Here is a 21,905-nt window from a genome sequence, read left to right on the forward strand (position 1 = left end):
TCCTGTTCTGCCTGCTTTGCATGCATAATGTGGGGTGTTTGCATTGTAGCCACCCTGTCCTGTTCTGCCTGCTTTGCATGCATAATGTGGGGTGTTTGCATTGTTGCCGCCCTGTCCTGTTCTGCCTGCTTTGCATGCATAATGTGGGGTGTTTGCATTGTAGCCGCCCTGTCCTGTTCTGCCTGCTTTGCATGCATAATATGGGGTGTTTGCATTGTAGCCGCCCTGTCCTGTTCTGCCTGCTTTGCATGCATAATGTGGGGTGTTTGCATTGTAGCCACCCTGTCCTGTTCTGCCTGCTTTGCATGCATAATGTGGGGTGTTTGCATTGTAGCCACCCTGTCCTGTTCTGCCTGCTTTGCATGCATAATGTGGGGTGTTTGCATCTTCTAATGGACAGCCATTTGTTTTGCTCCTGCATCAACGTTTCAGTACAAAGCATATTTTGAGACTGATCATCACTTTATTTTGCTGGTTTTCATCACAAAACCCTTTTTTTTATTTTACAGGTGTAATGGATGTTAAGAAGACATGTGCGTCTACCTGTGGGCCATCCGAAGTCCCTGGTGTTTTGGCTATGTGTTGCAGCCATTCCTTATGTAACAAGATACCCTTTGCGGTAATGGTGTCAAAGAAAAAAAAGGGTTAAAGAAGGAGGACTTGAATTATGCACTCATTCGAAACTGAGCATGCGCGGTAAGGAGGTCACTGCAGCCTCTTCTCTTCTCTGTACGTTTAGGGGTATCTATCCACAAAGGTAAATCAAATCTAAAGCTCTTACTGCACACTGGTGCAAGTCTCCTCTGGCCACACATCGCTCACTTCACGGTGGCAAATCCAAACTTGCAGTTTTAGGAATTGCATGGGTACAGATTTATGACTTGTTTTGATTTGCAAAACTTTCCAGAAGTATGCCCCCATGCTGCAATAGTCACATGATTTTGGGAATACTCCCGAAAATCTTTCGACATTTATTTTTGTTCGGCAATACCAAGGCAAATGTTAGACATGATGATTGTGTGTGCCCAATGGTACACGTTTTGATTTTTTAAAATGTTTTTCCTCTAAAGGGATCCTCCTTCTACCACCATTTTTATAGGGGTCCCTTTCTCTTTGCACCCATGAATGATAATGGGTAGATTCACGAAGGTAAACTTAGACTTAAGTGTGAGTTACTACTTTTTGGTGTTCACAAAGGCATGTACTAGTAGGAAATTTACTGTTAGTAACTTTACTACTAGCTTGTCTACTTTTAGTAAAGCATCTAGTAGTAACTTATCTTTATGAATACCAAAAAACAGCAGCGGTGCGTTCACTTGGAAAAATGGTATCGACGAATGTGACTGGGCAGAAGTTTGTAGGCCCTTGTCGTGTCGGCCTGCTACAAATGACACAGACACTATAGTATCATGCAGGAGCCTTTATTAATCACGTCTTATTCATTCTTCGTCCATACTCTAACTGTCCCTTTCCTGTGTCCACTCCTCCCCTTCCTCTGGCCCCCTAGCTCTGCCCACACCCAGCTACTAGAACGCATCCCAACAGTACATCTCCCCCCTTGTTAACTAAATGAACTTAGCATCCAACATATTTGGAGTTCCTAGATCAGCCATACAAGTCCGCGGGCTGTTTGCTTGAGCTATGGAGACGCATCTCAGCTTGCGTTGTGTGGCCTTCTGTCTCCTCGATGAGAGCATCCTTTATTACAAGAGTGCATCTTTGCACTTGCACGAATTCTCGTGTGATGTGCATATGTTCAGATTCATGGTGGTTTTCACTCAACTTCTGAGTGATCCACTCACCTTCAGTGTCTGAGGTGTCTGTGGGGAGCCCAGCTTGATATCGGCAGTCTGTTCTCCTTTGTGACTCTTGTTCCAGTGACGCTCGACCTCTTTTCTGAGGGGATGTTGTTCTGGTTCTTTTCCGAGCGCCTGCATGTATTTTTACTTCCTTTTGTCTTGTCCGGTCGAGAACAACACTGTCTTCCTGTTCCGAGTCCGGGATACCAGACGGTAGGGTAAGAACTGGGGAGATCATCTTGGTATGGCTTGGAGACTGATTTGCTGTCTCTGGTTGTCTCACCCACTCCCGCTCGCGCCTGGAACAGGTGAACCCTGGGACCGGCTGGGTATTTGTATGTTTCGTTCTCATCCGATGATGACCTGTCTCTATTGACACGTCTGGCTTCCCTTGCAGATCGACTGGTTGGTCCGTTTCTATCTGGGTGCTAATGGCCACTATATCTGTGTTCCTTTTGTAGGACCTTCGAGTCAACCTCGCTACCCCTATCCGGGGTGACGGTGTAGTATTTGTGTCTTGATGCCCCTGTGACTGACATGACAGGTTGTCTGGTGGAGTGTTTGAGTGTGCATGGACATTGGTGTGAGACGTGTCGCTCTTGGCGGGAAGAATGTCCCTTGGTTCTCTGGTGTGTTCGGGTGATTGACGCCGTGGCCGTTGTTGGGACCACGACTCTGTCGACTCGAAGGATCGGACCGACATGCTTTCTGAATCAGAGGAGTTCTCTGTCAATTCCCTTTGAAAACGTTCCTTTGAGAATGTCTTAACGAGTGGACTTCGGAACTGGGTAGTCCGTGACGAGTTGCTTTGCACGCCAGAGTTGTCTTTGAGGTGTTTCTCTTGGTATCTCTCTCGAGGTGTCTTCGTTGTCAATTCACTGGAGAGATTGTTCGATAACCACGTACTCATGTCTTGAGTTTGATCCCAAGGTATTTCATTTCTGTCTCTCTTGCATGATGATAATGACCTCCTCTCTGTTTCTTCATTATTTTGAGTGTCATGCACGCGTTTGTCTTCCCCTTTTTGTTGTCTGGATGAATCAGTCCATCTTATGCGGTTCACTTCCTCTTCACACTTGTGTGGTGTACTGACATCTGTGTTAACGGTGTGGTGTGTTCTCCTGTTTGACGTGTCCTCGGACTCGTCTCTCGAACGGTGAGATGCTTGTGTATGGTTGGTTACCGATTTCCAGTGTTGACTTGATTGGTTCAGTCTTCTAGGTTCTGCCTTTCGTGCGCGTTTGTTGGACAGACTGTCATCTGGTCCATTGGTGCGATCTGACCCACTTGACACTTCATCTGCTTCAGAACCGTTTGCACCATCTGTTGACTGACTCCTTGAGGTTGAATAACTCCTTAAGGTTCTATCAGTGCCGCTATCGCAATCCTGGCTCATCCTGGTCTTTCGTGTTGTTGACTCTGAGTATTTCATGACGCTTTGTCTCTTCTTTTGTCTTGGCTCTTATCTGCCTTCACCCTCCCTTTTTCTGGTTTTGTTTGATACGTCTTTTACTTCGACCCGCACTCCAACCTCGGCCCCTCTGATGATTCTCCTTAGCGACCACTGTCCCTGAAGAATCTTGCGCTTCGTGTTTGCATTTGAACAGCCTTCGATTATCCGAAGCCGAACGGCTTCTTCATTTGTAAAGGTATTGAAGTAGCAGCCGGGTACCAAGCTTTGCAACCGGGAGATGAATTTTGGCAATGGTTCTCCTGGTTCCTGCCGTGCTGTGGTGAAGGCGAGGCGAGCATGATCCACGTCTACCGGTGCATGGAAATGGGTCAGTAGCTTCTTTTGGAGTCTCTCATAGGTCTCTGTGTCCTTTTCAGGGAATGTTCTGACTAAACGTCTGCCCTCATGACCTACCAGCTGGAGGAGTAGTATCAGACATTTTCTATCTCTTCCTTCACCGATTGCGTTGAGGAAATCGTCCAATGATTCCAGCCACCGGTTCCATTTGGGGCCCAAACTCTGACTGTCAGTCTGTGTCACTGGGGGTGGTACTTCAATGCAGGGATTGGACCGATGAGTTGCTGTAACCACCGCCATGAGGGAGGAAGGTTTCCATCTGCTACCGTCGCAGGATTGTTCACTTTGCTTCCCGTCTTATTTGCTGACCACCTTCGGCCGAGATCCTGTGTCTAATCGTCTCCTTTGATTTTGGAAAGGTTTGTCACTTCTGGGTGACTACTGTATTCTGTCGGGCCACCACTCAGGCGACTCCATACGTGATGCGTGGCTCAGCAACTTCCAATTTTCGTTAGGGTGGCCTGCTAGCTGCAGGTAATCTGGAGCTATTCCGCGATGATACGTGACGCCACTGGCATCTCGTTCTTGCGTTTCTCTTCAGCCTAGCACAGGTCATCTAGTGGTTTCAATGATGAGCAAAGGCTTCCTTGGTATTTGTTTACTCATGCTTCTGGACCATTTGTTTTCTTAGCTCTTCTTACTGTTGACCATTTATCTACGCGTGGTGCTGAAAGTTTGCTTCGGTACTTGCCTTTGTTCACGTTTGTTACGTCTAGGATCTGTATTCGCTCATGCTTGTAGCGTTCTGGATTTGAATTTGCTTTTGTTGGTTCATTCAAGACTTATGTGGACTTGTCCTTGTTTACGTCGAGGCTTGCATCTGCTCGGGCATGTTTATACTTGAAACATGTGCTTGCTTGTGCTTGTTTTCAGTTTATCTCTTGCACTTGCCAGTGTTTGTTGTGTTTATTGGTACTTTTGTTCCTTTCACTTCATGTTGCTGGTGCTCGTGCTGGTTTATATTCAGTGCGATCTTCGCTTGTTTCTGGTACTTGCCTTTGCCAGAGCTCGCTGTTAGCGGTCACTTTTGTTCATTCCCCTTCTGGTCACTTGTATTAGTGCTTGTTTGTGTTTACCATTATCTTTTCTCGTATCTTGCAGTTGCTTATGCTCGTTTTCTTGCACTTCTTGCATTTGCTTGTGCTTGTGTATTTGTGTTGTCTCTTGTCTTAGATTGTTTTGGTTCAGGTTTTGTATTGGTCACTGCTTGTTGTGTTTGCTGTTGCCTTCGTTTCTTGCATTTGCCAATGCTTGTTATGCTGCTGTGGATTCACGCTTGCCAATGTTTATTTACCGTAGCTCTTTGCACTGGCCAGTGCTTGTTGTGTTACTGTGACTTTTGTATCTGCCACTGCTTGTTGCTCAGCCTTCTGTTGCAGTTGCCTGTGCTTGTTTCTCTCTTGTAGTTGTCTTCGCTTGTGCTTGTTTTCTTAGACTGCTTCTTGCATTTGCTTATGCTTGTTTATTTGTCTCATCTCTTACATTGCAGGTGCTTGTTTGTCTTTGCTGTTACCTCTGTCCGTCTCTTGTATTTGCTTGTGCTTATTCCATCTGCTGATGTGTTGTCTTTCATTACGTTTGCCGATGCTTGTTCTTTTTGTTTGCTCCTTTATGTTAGTCAAACTTTGCTCCTTTACATCTGCCAATGCTTGTTGGCTTATATTTACCAATGCTTGTTTCTTTGCCCTTGCCAAGGCTTGTTCCTTATGTTTGCCAATGCTTGTTGCCAAAACTCTGCTTGCCTGACCTCAAGATGGCCGCTCTGGATTTCTTGACAGGGGATTGGAGGATCCGCCTGACTTTAAAATGGCCGCCCCTGTCAAACTCTCATGCTTCACGAGATTTCGGCTTTCCTTCACTTTCACTTGTGATCGGGCACTCACCCGGTAATCGCTCACCACGCAGGACCTCGTAATCTCCTCCCGGGTTCCAGCTCTCAGCAGGAAAACTCCGCAGCACCGGTAAGACTGGGGTGGGCTCCCGACGTCTTCAGCTTTACTTGCTGCGTTTAATGTCACGCATCAGGGGTGAGCACTTTCTTTCAGCGCTCGGCAGCGCTTTGCATTCACGTCGGGGTGAGCACTTTCTTTCAGCGCTCGCCAGCGCTTTGCATTCACGCTCCACGTAGCTTCCGACTACGGAGCAACAGCACATAGACGGCGAGACTGCCCGCTCTGGTTCCGGCAGTGGTCTTCCCTCTGGGTACACGTCGCGACGGCGGCTTTGCACATGTGCCTCATGGGACGGTCACTTGGCTGCTAGGGATCCGCGCAACAGCAAGAGCGCGAGATCCCACCCTCGTCGCCAGCTGTCGTGTCGGCCTGCTACAAACGACACAGACACTATAGTATCATGCAGGAGCCTTTATTAATCACGTCTTATTCATTCTTCGTCCCTACTCTAACTGTCCCTTTCCTGTGTCCACTCCTCCCTCTTCCTCTGGCCCCCTAGCTCCGCCCACACCCAGATACTAGAACACATCCCAACAGTACAGCCCTGTCATCTTCCTCTTACTGTGCAGTTTACAAATGCTTGGAGTGTGTACACCATTCACCAAGTTAAGTTCCAAAGAGAGACCCTGTGTGCATGTACTGTCTGAAGGTTAACCCCAATGGCTGTTGAAAGCTAAAATTCTAATGTTATGCATGTAAAATCGGACTCCAGTATTTTTCGGAAACGTGTCTTTTGCATAGACCAAATGCGCAATGAGAAAATGAGCTGTCTCCTTCGGAGTTAGAAATGTGATTTGTGGTCTGATTAAAGTGTTTAGGTAGGATTCTGTGAGAAGTACTCCCGGGTGAGCACATATTTGGGAATCCGCTTACCTTTCAGGGTGTGTGTCTGACCACTTAACAGTGTCATCTTTGTGTTCTTCAATATGATTTTTAAAGACAACAAATATCGGTATTGAGTATGTGTTTTTCTATAAGTACTCGCCTTTAGCCCGCTCATCAATAAGGATTTTCATGACAGTAAACATAAGATTGGCTCTTATTTTGTAAATGGGTAAAAACCCTGTAGTGATGTGCCACTCATCCACTTCCAGCATCTTCATCAGGGGGATGGTTCTGTTGCTTCTCAAATATATGATTTTTTTTAGGGAAGCGTGCAGGTTGTAGCAGGAGGTCCCTGGTGGATCAAGAGTTTCTGATTCCTCCGGATACCACAAGTTTCTGTGCAAGATAAGCAGGGTAGCTTGAGTATAAGGTTTTGTGTGTGATGCAGGCCAGTTTAAGCTGTATTCTACCCTCAAGAGGAAGCCAGATCAAAGCTTTTAGGTGTGGAGAAATGTGGTCGAATTTTCTTGAGCTGGTAAGAAGTGTGGCAGCAGTGTTGAGGCAGGCTTTTAAAGGTGCCAGGGAGATCTTAGGCAAACCCGAGAGGGCAGAGCAGCCATATTCCAGTCTGAAGATGAGAAGTGCATGGACTGCCATTTTTCGGTCGGCAGTGTCAAGGAAGGGTTACAGTTTCTTAAGGTAGCTCAGGTGGAATCTGGTTGATTTTGCCATTGTGTTGATGTGGTCCCACCTGTTCAAATTTCTGTCTAGGGTAATTCCAAGAAATGTGGCCGAATCCACGATGGTGAGTGGGCAATCTAAGGCTGTGATAGCTTTAATCCATGTCTGCATCTCAGGTTTGGTTTTTGGAGGGGAAATTAGGATACTTTCTGTTTTCTTTGCATTGAGTTTGAGTTGATTGGAGGTGAGCCATTGGACAGTCATTTTCAGGGAGAGAATCTTCTCAAGGGATGAGGTTTTGATGCACACCTGAGTGCCATCAGCGTACAGATGGTAGGAGATATTCGCTGTGCGTAAAAGTTCGGCAAGAGGTTCAAGGTAAATGTTGAAGAGGGTAGGAGACACGGGTTGATCCATGAGGGACTACAACCGTGACCGGAGAGAGAGCCAATAGGTTGCCGTTGGTTGGGAATCTCTGTGATCGGTTTTGTGGGAAGGACCTAAACCATTCTAGAATGGAGCCATCCAATCCCACTCCTGAGTTTGAGGTGTACGAGTAGTCTTACATGGTTGACCATGTCGACGGCCGAGGATAGATCTAGGGGGATTAGGAGGCAGGTTTTCCCTTGTTCAAGGGCTTGGATGGTATTGTCAACGATGTGAAGCATGGTCGTTTCGGTGCTGTGTCCGGGTCTGAATCCAGATTGGAAGTCATCAAGTAGGTGGAAGTTTTTGATGTGTTGACTTAGTTGCTGTTGTACACATTTCTCCAACACTTTAGCTAAGAGAGGGATGTTGGAGATAGGTCTGAAGTTGTCGGGGGAATCTGGTTCCAGCAACAGCTTTTTCAAAATGAGGAGGACTTGGCCGGCTTTCAGAGAGTCAGGAATGGATCCCTGCAGCAGAGAGGTGTTAATTATTCCTGTCCAGCTAGGAATAATGGACTGGGTGGCGGCCACTAGGCAGTTGGGGGGAGAGGGCCATTGAAATGGTTGTTCAGGTTTAAGGCCAATAGGATTTTAGAGACAAAGTCTTTGTCATAGAGTTTGAAATCGGTCCAGAGTGCTTGCTTTTTAGGTTGAGTCTGTGGGGGCAGTGCAGGAGGAGGAGGCAGGTCATGAAGGAGTAGAGAGTATTTGGCAGTACTAAGTTTGTTTCCTAAGGCTATGGCTTTGTTAGCAAAAAAGGAGGAGAATTTCTCAGTGATATTAAAGACTTGGGGGTTTCTTTTGTGGTTTTGGCCACTTTATTGGATTGGTGTTTGACCAGTTCAAAAAGCTTGCAGGTCCATTCTTGGCGTTCCCCAGATCAGATCTGAAGAATTATTTTTTGGAGTTGATGGAGTTTGGAGTTCTGGCCTGGCGGATAATTTTTAGATGGGCTACAGAGGGGTGCTGTCTCCAGATTCTTTCGGATTGTCGGAGGGCTCTCCTCTCATTGGAGATAGTGTGGACAGTCAAGTCAAGTAAAGTCATACCATTTATATAGCGCACTACATACCCAGAGGGTTTCAAGGCGCTTAGGAAGGGGAGGAGGATTATTTGTCAAAAATCCACGTTTTAAGCTGTTTTCTGAACGCTTGGTGATTCTGGGTGAGGCGAAGGTAAGCAGGGAGTGAGTTCCATGTTTTGGCAGCTAGGTATGAGAAGGATCTGCCACCCATGGTGGTCTTGTTGATGCGAGGTACAGTGGCGAAGGCTTGGCTGGAAGAGCGAAGTTGGCGGGAGGGGGTATGAAAGGACAGTCGAGAGTTGAGGCACTCTGGTCCGATGTCGTAGAGTGATTTGTGTGCGTGGGTAAGCAGTCGGAAAGTAATCCTCTTATTGACGGGTAGCCAGTGGAGGTCTTTAAGGTGACCAGAGATGTGTTCGTTGCGTGGGATGTCTAATATGAGCCTGGCTGAGGCGTTTTGGATTCGTTGTAGTTTCTTCTGTAGTTTTGCGGTAGTACCTGCGTAGAGGGTGTTTCCGTAGTCCAGTCGGCTCGTGACCAGAGCGTGGGTGACTGTTTTCCTTGTTTCGGAGGGGATCCAGCGAAATGTTTTTCTGAGCATGCGAAGAATGTTAAAGCAGGAAGAGGATACGGCGTTGACTTGTCTGTTCATTGAGAGTGAAGAATCCAGGATGACGCCTAGGTTCCGTGCGTGGTCTGTCGGGATGGGTGCTTTTCCGAGGGCTTCCGGCCACCAAGAGTCGTCCCATGCAGAGGGGGATTTACCTAAGATGAGGACTTCTGTTTTGTCTGAGTTCAGTTTCAGTCGGCTTTGTTTCATCCATTCGGCGACTTCTTTCATTCCCTCGTGTAGGTTAGTTTTGGCGGTGCTGGGGTCCTTGGTGAGAGATAGGATCAGTTGAGTGTCATCCGCGTAGGAGATGATGTTGAGGTTGTGTTGGCGGGCGATGGCCGCGAGGGGGCTCATGTATACGTTGAAGAGGGTGGGACTGAGTGAGGATCCTTGTGGTACGCCGCAGATGATTTCAGAGGCCTTGGACTTGAATGGTGGGAGGCGGACTCTCTGGGTTCTTCCGGTGAGGAATGAGGTGATCCATTCCAGTGCTTTTCCTTGGATTCCGATGTTTCTGAGACGTTGTAAAAGGGTGCTGTGGCAGACTGTGTCGAAGGCTGCAGAGAGGTCAAGGAGGATGAGGGCGACTGTGTCTCCATTGTCCAGTAGAGTTCGAATGTCGTCTGTAGCTGCGATAAGGGCGGTCTCAGTGCTGTGTTTGGCTCGGAAGCCAGATTGTGAGGGGTCGAGTGATTTGTTGGCTTCGAGGAAGGCGGCGAGCTGGTTGTTGACAGCTTTCTCGATGACTTTGGCCGGGAATGGAAGAAGCGAGATGGGGCGGTAGTTTTTGAGTTCGGTGGGGTCTGCTGTTGGTTTTTTCAGAAGAGCGGTGAGTTCAGCGTGTTTCCAGTCTTCTGGGAAGGTAGCGGAGTTGAATGAGCAGTTGATGACGTCTCGGAGGTGCGGAGCTATGACGGAGTCTGCTTTGTTGAAGATGTGGTGAGGGCATGGGTCTGTGGGGGATCCAGAGTGGATGGAATTCATCAGGCGGATGGTGTCCTCAGTGGAGATTGGGTTCCAGGCGTTAAGGGTGTTAACGGGGGGAAGATGGTCAGCTGATGGAAGGGTGGGTAGGTTTCCGGGTTGGTTGTCGAAGCTGTTGTGGATGTCAGCAATCTTGTTGTGGAAAAAAGAGGCTAGGGAATTGCAGAGGGTTTGAGAGGGGGTGATGTCGTTGGAGTTGGCCGAGGGGTTGGAAAATTCCTTGACGATGTTGAACAGTTCCTTGCTGTTGTGGGCGTTGTTGTCAAGTCGATCTTTGAATGCTGTTTTCTTGGCTTTTCGGATCAGTTGGTGGTGAGTACGGATGGCGCTTTTGAAGGCGTCCTTCTTGCTGGTGGATGGGTCTTTTTTCCAGGCATTTTCAAGGGAGCGGCACAGTTTCTTGGACTTCTTGAGGTCGTCGTTGAACCATGAGGCCTTCTTGATGCCAAGTTTGTGTTGACGTTTTTTCAGTGGTGCTAAGTTGTCGGCGGTGTTGGATAACCAAAGGGTGAGGTTGGAGGCGGCTTCGTTGGCGTTAGAAGAGAGGTCTGGGGAGGTTTGAAGGAGCGATGTGGAGATCTGCTCTGTGGTGATTTTGTTCCAGTTTCTTTGTAGAGTTGGTTGGAGGTGGATGATGGGTTTCGGCTTGTTGTAGGTGAAGTGAACGCAGCTGTGGTCAGTCCAGAGGAGATCCGTAGTGTGGCTGAAGGAGACATGGTTGCTGGAGGTGAAGATGGGGTCGAGAGTGTGGCCTGCGATGTGGGTGGGGGAAGTGACCAGTTGTTTAAGTCCGAGGTTGGCGAGGTTGTCCAAGAGGGTGGCGGTGTTGCGGTCGTTGATCTTTTCAAGGTGGAAGTTGAGGTCTCCCAGAAGGATGTAGTCTTTGGAGGGGAGCGCGTGTGGGGTGATGAAGTCCGTGATGTCTTCACTGAATTTTGCGCGTGGTCCTGGTGGTCTGTAGAGGAGGGTGCCTCTGAGTGTGGTCTTGGGGTCGATGTGGATCTGGAAGTGAAGGTGTTCGGAGTTGGCGAGGTTGGCATCAGAGCTGGTTGAGATGCGGAATGATTTCTTATGGACGATAGCGATTCCACCTCCTGTATGGTCTGTGCGGTCCTTGCGTGTGATCTTATAGTCATCAGGGATAGCGATGGCGATGTCAGGGGCGGAGGAAGCGTTCATCCATGTTTCCGTTAGGAAGGCGATGTCCGGAGAGATGGTGTCTAGTAGGTTCCAAAGGTCAATGGCGTGTCTGTGGACCGAGCGGGTGTTGAGAAGGATGCATTCTAGGTGGTTGGGGTCGGGGATCTGTGTTGTGGTCGTAGCGGAGATGTTGTCGGTGCCGCTAAATTTGCAGGAGACGCAGGAGAACGGTCCATGGGTGCGTCCAGGAGCGGCTTGGACGCAGTTGGGGGTGCGACCGGGGTTAAGGGCTAGGAGGGCGGCGGCATCATAGGTAATGCGGGGGGCTGGGCAATGCGAGGGCCAAGGGGTCTGGCGCTGGGCGCGGTCCAGGCGCGGACGGGCGTAGACGGGCTTACCTTTGGCGCACCTTCGGCGCGGGTTGGGCGCGGTCGCTGCGCGTGGACGCTGCGCGCGGGAACTACTGTCATATATGGATAGTGGGGGGGAGGGGCGAGGGCGTCTTAGCTGGGAGGCGGGGCGGGCTCGGGATGACCTAAACAACAACAACAATTCTACAAAATGGAGGCGGAGGGGGGAAATGCGTGCAAACAGGAAAAGCGGCGCTTGAAATAAATGAAAAATAAGCAGTTTAGATACAGCGTCTATCAGGTACACAGCAGGCAGCAGGGAATGACCAAAAGCAAGGCAGCAACAGGAAGAGCGGCGCTTTAAATAAATGACTAAATATGTAGTCTAAATATAGCGTCTATCATGCACACAGCAGCACAGGAAAAGCGGCGCTTTAAATAAGTGACAAACTATGCAGTTTAGATATAGCGTCTATCATGCACACAGCAGGCAGCAGTGAGTGGCCAAAAGCAGGGCAGCAACGATACCAGTGACGCAGCAGGACACTGGGGAGCGACCACTCAGTCCAGGGGAAACGAGCGAGTCACGGCGCTTTACTGTGGTGGAGCGCTGATATGGTCAGTGGGAGGGCGTCTTAGCTGGGAGGCGGGGCGGGCTCGGGATGACCTAAACAACAACAACAATTCTACAAAATGGAGGCGGAGGGGGGAAATGCGTGCAAACAGGAAAAGCGGCGCTTGAAATAAATGAAAAATAAGCAGTTTAGATACAGCGTCTATCAGGTACACAGCAGGCAGCAGGGAATGACCAAAAGCAAGGCAGCAACAGGAAGAGCGGCGCTTTAAATAAATGACTAAATATGTAGTCTAAATATAGCGTCTATCATGCACACAGCAGCACAGGAAACGCGGCGTTTTAAATAAGTGACAAACTATGCAGTTTAGATATAGCGTCTATCATGCACACAGCAGGCAGCAGTGAGTGGCCAAAAGCAGGGCAGCAACGATACCAGTGACGCAGCAGGACACTGGGGAGCGACCACTCAGTCCAGGGGAAACGAGCGAGTCACTGCGCTTTACTGTGGTGGAGCGCTGATATGGTCAGTGGGAGGGCGTCTTAGCTGGGAGGCGGGGCGGGCTCGGGATGACCTAAACAACAACAACAATTCTACAAAATGGAGGCGGAGGGGGGAAATGCGTGCAAACAGGAAAAGTGGCGCTTGAAATAAATGAAAAATAAGCAGTTTAGATACAGCGTCTATCAGGTACACAGCAGGCAGCAGGAAATGACCAAAAGCAAGGCAGCAACAGGAAGAGCGGCGCTTTAAATAAATGACTAAATATGTAGTCTAAATATAGCGTCTATCATGCACACAGCAGCACAGGAAAAGCGGCGCTTTAAATAAGTGACAAACTATGCAGTTTAGATATAGCGTCTATCATGCACACAGCAGGCAGCAGTGAGTGGCCAAAAGCAGGGCAGCAACGATACCAGTGACGCAGCAGGACACTGGGGAGCGACCACTCAGTCCAGGGGAAACGAGCGAGTCACGGCGCTTTACTGTGGTGGAGCGCTGATATGGTCAGTGGGAGGGCGTCTTAGCTGGGAGGCGGGGCGGGCTCAGGATGACCTAAACAACAACAACAATTCTACAAAATGGAGGCGGAGGAGGGAAATGCGTGCAAACAGGAAAAGCGGCGCTTGAAATAAATGAAAAATAAGCAGTTTAGATACAGCGTCTATCAGGTACACAGCAGGCAGCAGGGAATGACCAAAAGCAAGGCAGCAACAGGAAGAGCGGCGCTTTAAATAAATGACTAAATATGTAGTCTAAATATAGCGTCTATCATGCACACAGCAGCACAGGAAAAGCGGCGCTTTAAATAAGTGACAAACTATGCAGTTTAGATATAGCGTCTATCATGCACACAGCAGGCAGCAGTGAGTGGCCAAAAGCAGGGCAGCAACGATACCAGTGACGCAGCAGGACACTGGGGAGCGACCACTCAGTCCAGGGGAAACAAGCGAGTCACGGCGCTTTACTGTGGTGGAGCGCTGATATGGTCAGTGGGAGGGCGTCTTAGCTGGGAGGCGGGGCGGGCTCGGGATGACCTAAACAACAACAACAATTCTACAAAATGGAGGCGGAGGGGGGAAATGCGTGCAAACAGGAAAAGCGGCGCTTGAAATAAATGAAAAATAAGCAGTTTAGATACAGCGTCTATCAGGTACACAGCAGGCAGCAGGGAATGACCAAAAGCAAGGCAGCAACAGGAAGAGCGGCGCTTTAAATAAATGACTAAATATGTAGTCTAAATATAGCGTCTATCATGCACACAGCAGCACAGGAAAAGCGGCGCTTTAAATAAGTGACAAACTATGCAGTTTAGATATAGCGTCTATCATGCACACAGCAGGCAGCAGTGAGTGGCCAAAAGCAGGGCAGCAACGATACCAGTGACGCAGCAGGACACTGGGGAGCGACCACTCAGTCCAGGGGAAACGAGCGAGTCACGGCGCTTTACTGTGGTGGAGCGCTGATATGGTCAGTGGGAGGGCGTCTTAGCTGGGAGGCGGGGCGGGCTCGGGATGACCTAAACAACAACAACAATTCTACAAAATGGAGGCGGAGGGGGGAAATGCGTGCAAACAGGAAAAGCGGCGCTTGAAATAAATGAAAAATAAGCAGTTTAGATACAGCGTCTATCAGGTACACAGCAGGCAGCAGGGAATGACCAAAAGCAAGGCAGCAACAGGAAGAGCGGCGCTTTAAATAAATGACTAAATATGTAGTCTAAATATAGCGTCTATCATGCACACAGCAGCACAGGAAAAGCGGCGCTTTAAATAAGTGACAAACTATGCAGTTTAGATATAGCGTCTATCATGCACACAGCAGGCAGCAGTGAGTGGCCAAAAGCAGGGCAGCAACGATACCAGTGACGCAGCAGGACACTGGGGAGCGACCACTCAGTCCAGGGGAAACGAGCGAGTCACGGCGCTTTACTGTGGTGGAGCGCTGATATGGTCAGTGGGAGGGCGTCTTAGCTGGGAGGCGGGGCGGGCTCGGGATGACCTAAACAACAACAACAATTCTACAAAATGGAGGCGGAGGGGGGAAATGCGTGCAAACAGGAAAAGCGGCGCTTGAAATAAATGAAAAATAAGCAGTTTAGATACAGCGTCTATCAGGTACACAGCAGGCAGCAGGGAATGACCAAAAGCAAGGCAGCAACAGGAAGAGCGGCGCTTTAAATAAATGACTAAATATGTAGTCTAAATATAGCGTCTATCATGCACACAGCAGCACAGGAAAAGCGGCGCTTTAAATAAGTGACAAACTATGCAGTTTAGATATAGCGTCTATCATGCACACAGCAGGCAGCAGTGAGTGGCCAAAAGCAGGGCAGCAACGATACCAGTGACGCAGCAGGACACTGGGGAGCGACCACTCAGTCCAGTGTCTAATGGTGTCTAATGGTGTGGCTCAGGGGTTAGAGGCGGCAGACCCGGAAGCTGAGATCGGCCCTGGACCAGGGTTCAATTCCCCGCCTCTATCTCCTCCCGCTCTGACATAAATGAGTTTATCATGTTTGATTTTATCATCGTAACATCCTCTTTTGTAATACTATCAGGAGAATAAAAAGAATAAAAAAGATCTACACGCCCCACGCCCCACGTATGATAACATAGATTTTACATAGGCCAGCCATGGGATTTTTTGGGCTCCGTCCAGGGCCAGAAAATCTTTGAGGATCTGATGGTTTAAAGAAATTTCCTCGTTAAGCCAGGTTTTTAGCCAACAGATAACAGGGGCATATTTTATTTAAATCTGTGACAAACCCAATGCCTAACTCTGAATGAGTGGTGAAGGTGGGAGTGGACTGGGGGACGGAAAGTAGTGATCTAAAGAATCTATTCTCCACCTTCTGGATGGCGTCTGGTTTTGTATATCCCCAGATTGACGATCCATAGGTGGCTATAGCCAAACATTTGGCTTCGTACACTTTAAGAATAGCCTCCATTGGTCGTGACCCCATTCTTTTAACGAAACTCAGGAGGGCTGTAGCGGATCTAGCAACTGCATTTGTTTTAGACTTATGTTGCGCGCCCCAAGTTCCTTTATCATCGAAAATCACGCCCAAGTAAGTAAAAGAGGTGACCCTCAGTACTTCTTTCCCTATACAAGAGAAGGTTATAGGTTTCTTTTACCTGCCCTTTAGTCCCACAATCATGACCTGGGATTTTTGGGTGTTTATTTTCAGGTCTAATGAGGTCATGAAATCACCAAAAGAGGCCAGTAATTTATTAAGGGCCACACCCATTCGGGCCAGAAGGACTGCGTCATCCGCGTACAGGAGGACCGGGATATTGGTCTCTCCTGCACGCAGGACGTCGACTGCCGAGGTGGTAAGCGCAGGCTCAAGTGCATTTCTGTATAAAGTGAATAGGACAGGGGCAAGGATACACCCTTGCCTCACCCCCCTCTCAGATTTAAAAGAGCTAGTGCATCTTCCTTCTTGGGTGACTCTAACAGAGGCCTGTAATCCTTTATGGAGATCTGCCAAGAAGCCCACCAACGCTCGCTCAATACCCATATTTAAAAGGACTCCCCACAGCCTTGACCTGTTAACCAGGTCAAAGGCTGAGGAGAGATCAATAAAGACCATATACAGGGCCCCTTCTTTCACTATGGTATATTTGCTAATGATCAAGTGCAAGTTTAAACATTTATCCAGAGTGCTCCTTTTGGGCCTAAAACCATACTGGGTATTCAACAGGGTTCCTCTACCTTCTAACCAAGTTGTTATCCTGCCCAAAATGACTCTGCCCAAGATCTTGACAGCAGAGTCTATTAGGGAAATAGATCTATAGCAAGTTGGGTCGCCCCTTTGACCTTTTTTAAAAATTGGTATGATTATAGACCTAGCCCAGGATTGAAGAAAGTCGTTTTCTCTTGCACAATTAAAAACATTTGTCAAAATCTTGGCCCAAAATTTAGGTGCGGATTTATATAGGTCCGCGGGGACACCATCAGGGCCCGGCGCCTTATTCTTGAGTGTTTCATTTATGGCTTTTTCTACATCCTCCTCCTCAAATGCTTGAATTAGCTCTGAGCAAGGATGGGGAAGAAGCTCCTGTATGTGGCCGGAAGTAGGCTGGCTGTAGATATTACCAAAGTGGGATACCCACTGCTCATCCGGGATGACACATTCTACGCCGTGATTCTCCACCCCTGAAAAATAGGGCTGATTAATCACCTCCCAGAATTTGGAACTATCCCGTAAAACTTCATCCGATTGCAGGTCATTCCAAGCTTGTTCTTTAATCTGTTTTTTCCGGGCGTAGATTGCCTGTTTGTAATTCTTCCTGAGTAGAGCTATATATTTTATTTCTTGGTGTCTCCTTTAGTCCCCTTAAAAGGGCGGAGTGAGCCTTGGAGCAATTAGTGTCAAACCACCGTTTTCTTCTCAGCCCCCCTGGTTTTACTTTAAGCTTTAAGTCATTATTTACTTGTTGGCATATTGAAATAAAGGCCTCAACTATTCTACTGTTAGAGGCAACAGGGTCTAAGAAAATACCGACCTCCTCTTCAACCTTGGTTAGTACCTCTTTTAAGAAAGTGACCGGGGTCACTTTAGACCATTTCAGCCTTCTACCCTGATCTTTAGTTATCAAATCAGTCGCGCACCGCGTCTCAAAGTCTTTAAAATCTAGTAACCCCGCTTGGGCAACCACCAATATCACGGGGTTATGATTGCTAAAAATAGAGTCTACTACCCTATAACTTAAAATAAAAAATAAAATAAAGGATGATACAAAAATATAATCTATGACTGAACCTGTGTCTTTCCCTTTAAACGTTAGGGGTCTAGGGCCTACTGGACAGCAACTTGATTCGTAAAGATTAAAGGAGGCCAAAGTGTTCTCCAGAGCTTCCCCATGTCTAGTGTGTTCAAAATGGGTGAGGAGCGAAAAGGGTGGCCCCCCCTTTGTTTTCCAAGATGCAATCCAGGCGGCAGGGATGTAAATTAAAATCACCCATGAGGATAACCTCGAAACTGTTGTTGATTATTCTGTAATTATCTAGAAGTTCCTCCAGGGAATCTATGAGCCGATTTGTACTGACAAATTCTGGGGAGTTATAAAAATTAATAAATAAAATAGTGAGTTCGTCACTAGCAGTTCTACTGCTAGACAGTGAGGAGAGCCTGTCTCTAGCTGTTTAACTTTCCCTTTCAAGTTGAGTGAAATTAGTATGGATAGACCGCCCTTTACTCTCCCTGCCACACTTGGTTTAGCAGGAATGCTGAAGTGGGCATTCCCATCTAAGGCAAGTCTGTTGGCTGTGTCCCAAGTTTCTTGAAGAGATATTATGTCAAATGATGAAACAAAGCCCAGCCAATTCTCATCTTCAATCTTTGATCTTAAGCCGCCAATGTTCCAGCTAAGGATTCTACATGTATTCTTTCTGATCGGAAGAGACGTGTGATTAATATCTCTAGGCTTATGTAGTCAATCAGAGTTGTCTAGATGTGTCAATGGTGTATAGCGATTAAATATTGAGACAGCCCCAGTCTGTTTGTCATCAGAAATCAGTGTAGGTATCATAATTGGGGTGGGTGCTGGAAAGTGGAAGTAGGGGCACCACTCTTGGAGTACATGGCAAAGTGACATGGTCCTAATGTGGGTGTATCTCTTTTTCCTGATGCCCTCTGGGAGCAGGAGCGTGGCTGCTTGCTCCCCCACGGAGGATAGAAATACCCTAAAGGGAGGGTTCTAATATCGTTGTTTACAATGGTGGACCCCTCCCAGAGTAGTTTTTCGGCGACATCTCTCTCTGAAAAGTTGACAACGATGCAGTCTCCATTAATATTCTTCGCCCCGTGTCCTACCCACCCCACCCTTCTAGCCATAATGATGGAGGGGGATATGTCATATTCGCCACTTGAATATTGTTTGCACCATTCCCTAGTTTTTTCTAAGAGGTCCCTAGTGGATTCTCTCTCATTTTGGTGTAAGAGTGGGACCCCAGTTATTACTGCCACAAAAGGGGCCGCATCTGGAGGAAGGTGCAACCTAGGAGTACTAGGAGTGCTAGAATTAGGTGTGGTGTGAAGGGGAGTAGGACATACAGCAATATTCTCGTGTGTTGCTGGGATGGGGTTTGATCGTGTTGATGGATTACTAGTACCGGGCCTGTCCACTTTCAGGGCTGGGTTTGGTAGCACATGTTTGGGTGACGGGCGTACATTCCCAGGGCAGTCTTTTGTCCCTGAGCATTCCATTGACTCTATGTTGTTGTTCTCGAGAGACTTGTAGTCTGTTGCAGAGAGTCGTTCTCGAGTACGAAAATCGTTAATAAATGAGTCTATTTTCTCGCACCTCTTTAGCAGGCCAGCCAGGCAAGTGTTCAAACAATCAACAATATCTTTGCCAATTTCTTCCAGAATTGGCTCTAGTCGGGCATTAATCAATTCTTCCAATTTATCCCCCAGAATTGAGCAAATGTCATGGACATGATCCTGATGAAGGGAGACATGATTAACTTTCCCCCCGCTTTTCTTAGGCTTCTGTTTAACCATTTTTGAAGATTCATTTAAACTGTGGCTCTCTATGCTTTGTGCCGGAAAGTCAGAGTCACCAGTTCACGTATAGGTGGTGCCTCGATCAAAATACATTCTGTCGTTGCCTCTGTGGGTACAAGTGAGAGATCTGGGTTGGGTAAATCATTAGCCTTTCCCATTTCCAATTCCTTTTCTGCGTTAGCTATTTTTTGATTGATAGCGCCAACCGCTGATGTAAGGTAAGAAATGATTTTATCCGCTTTACAGGGGACCTTAGCATCTTTAGCCCCTTTGCCTTCATTTCCCAAATGTTTGCGCTTACCCATTAGTATAATTAAGAGGGGTGGCCCTGCCCGGCCTCTTCTGGCCCCTATGGCCACAGATGGCCCGCCCTCAGCCCGGGCTCAGCCCGGCGTCGCCCGCGCGCGTCCACGACGCGGAGGTAGCTGTCTGATTTTGAGCGCCTCCAGTCGCGCTCTACAGGAAGTGGGCGGTGTCCTCCCAAAGCAGGCTGGGAGCTGTAGTCTCAACACCGCTCCACTGCCGAGCATTGCCACCAGCTCGGCGTCGGGGGAAACCACAGCGTCAGGGACACAGCGTTGTTGGACTGCCCAAGATGGTCCAGTAGGGCAGGTAAGCTTTGTCGCCTCTCACTGTGTGCTCACTCGCGTTAATCAACGACCCCCATAGTCAGATGGGTAACCTGCTGGAATATTTCACAAAATCATGTAAATTGTCTGTGTCTAGCAGGAGGGAAACAATTAATGTTGTAGAAGTTTCTGCCAAAGATAAGAGTCTCTAATTCTTGAGATGAGAATATTGTGTTCTGTGTTTAGTTCTACAAGCCTACAAGAAAGAGCAAATTTATGGCAGGAAAATATTGTCATGGATGAGAATACATTTGAAATGAGAACATATTTTTGTCAAATTGAAGTTTCCAGTGGGAATTATAGCAGATTCAGGGTGGTTTTTCACTTTGTTTGCTGTAAGTGAATAGGGAAACTTCATGAATGTGACGTAATGTGATACAAATATTTAGCCAGCACATATGGTGAAAAACCCATTGAGGTTATGGGGGAATTTAGTGATGAATTAAAGCTTAAAAGTAGTACTGCAAAAGATATGATATACATAGCAAGGCATGTTTTCTGTTTGTGAGGTGTAGGTCCTTTCACCAGCTCCCCCTGCCATCTTGTACAGGTCTCCCAGCCTCCGTAGCCTGAGCCTTGCTGACCCAGCCCTGGCCTTCTCCCTCTCTACATCAGCCCATGTTTATTCATCCAAGGTCAGCTTCCTCGTTGCATTATCCCGCTTGAATGCCATGGTGCATGTACTGCATGCATAATGTTGCATCACTTTATATAACCTGGATTGGCCACAGCATTGTACACTTCACCATCAGAGGCTCAGTGGGATCCACCACCAAACCTCCATCTCCTCACACCACAAATGGAATAACATCCGAGACCAAATGGCCACCATCCCTTATTCATGGAAACATGCAGAGGTTAAACCCCTTATGAAGAAGACCTCAGCTGACCTCAACAAACTCACGAATTGGGGTCCCATCTCGCTGCCCATCTCCCCACCAAGGTTCTGGGGAAAGTCATCAATCACCTTCTCACAGATCACCTTGAAGAGAACAACCTACTCAACACCTCCCAACCTGGCTTCCTCTCTAACCATCACACCAAGACTGCCTGATTTCTGCAATGGACAACATCAGATCCCTCCACGACCGAGGTGAGCCAGCAGCCGTGATCCTCCTTGACCTCTCCGTGGCTTTGACACCGTATCCCGCCACACCCTCATCAGCAGACTCAACCACATTACCCTCCAAGGACACACGTTCTCAAGTGCAACACATCCTTCTTCACAGGACACATCCAGAGAATCTACCACCCACCCTTCACCTCCAGAATCAGCATCCAAATCCTCAAGCGACTCCAGCCTGTATAGAATAAATCAGTCAGGCTCAATCTCAACCTCCTCAGACAGACCAGCATTACCCCCACCTCAGAAGACTCCTCTGGCTCCCCATCCAGAAAAGATGCCAGTTCAAGCTGCTAACACATTCCTACAAAGCCCTCCACAACAACGGACCTACCTACATCAACCCACCAGAAAACTCCATTCCTCATTCCTCACCCTCGCACAGGTCCCCTGCATCTGACGGAGCTGGAACAACCTCCACCTTCACTCGCCTGCTTTGGAATGGGACTCAAGACCTGGTTACCTCCAAGGATGATAAGACAATCTATATAAATACTGCTTGCTTGATTGATACATGTGTTGGAATGGCTCATTTAAGCAATTTGAGAATTGTATTAGACCATAGGAATCCTGAGAAAGCAGTCTTGATATAACAATGTATGGCTGTAGGTTTGGTGGATACTTCCGCACAAACTGAAAGTTTTTAACAGGTACTTGCAGGTAAATTAGGAAACTTAAGAGTTGTACCCACTGCATTTAACTAAAACGTGATGTATTGCATAATGTCCATCAAGAGGCATCAAGAGTTGTGCTAAAAGAGGAACTGCTGAGTTACATAAGCAAGGGGGTCATCAAAGCAGTTGAATTTTCAGAATGGCTATCCACTAAAGTTTTAGCTTGTAAGGCTAATGGATTGCTGAGAATGTGCATTTTTTTGTGATCTCGATGCAAGGCTCTGAGTGGGAATACAAACTCTTCTAAATATTGTGGAAATGTCAGCTACCCTAAGGGATGACA

The sequence above is a fragment of the Lissotriton vulgaris genome, chromosome 4_1, assembly GCF_964263255.1.
Source record: "Lissotriton vulgaris chromosome 4_1, aLisVul1.2, whole genome shotgun sequence".
Classification (NCBI taxonomy): Eukaryota; Metazoa; Chordata; class Amphibia; order Caudata; family Salamandridae; genus Lissotriton; species Lissotriton vulgaris.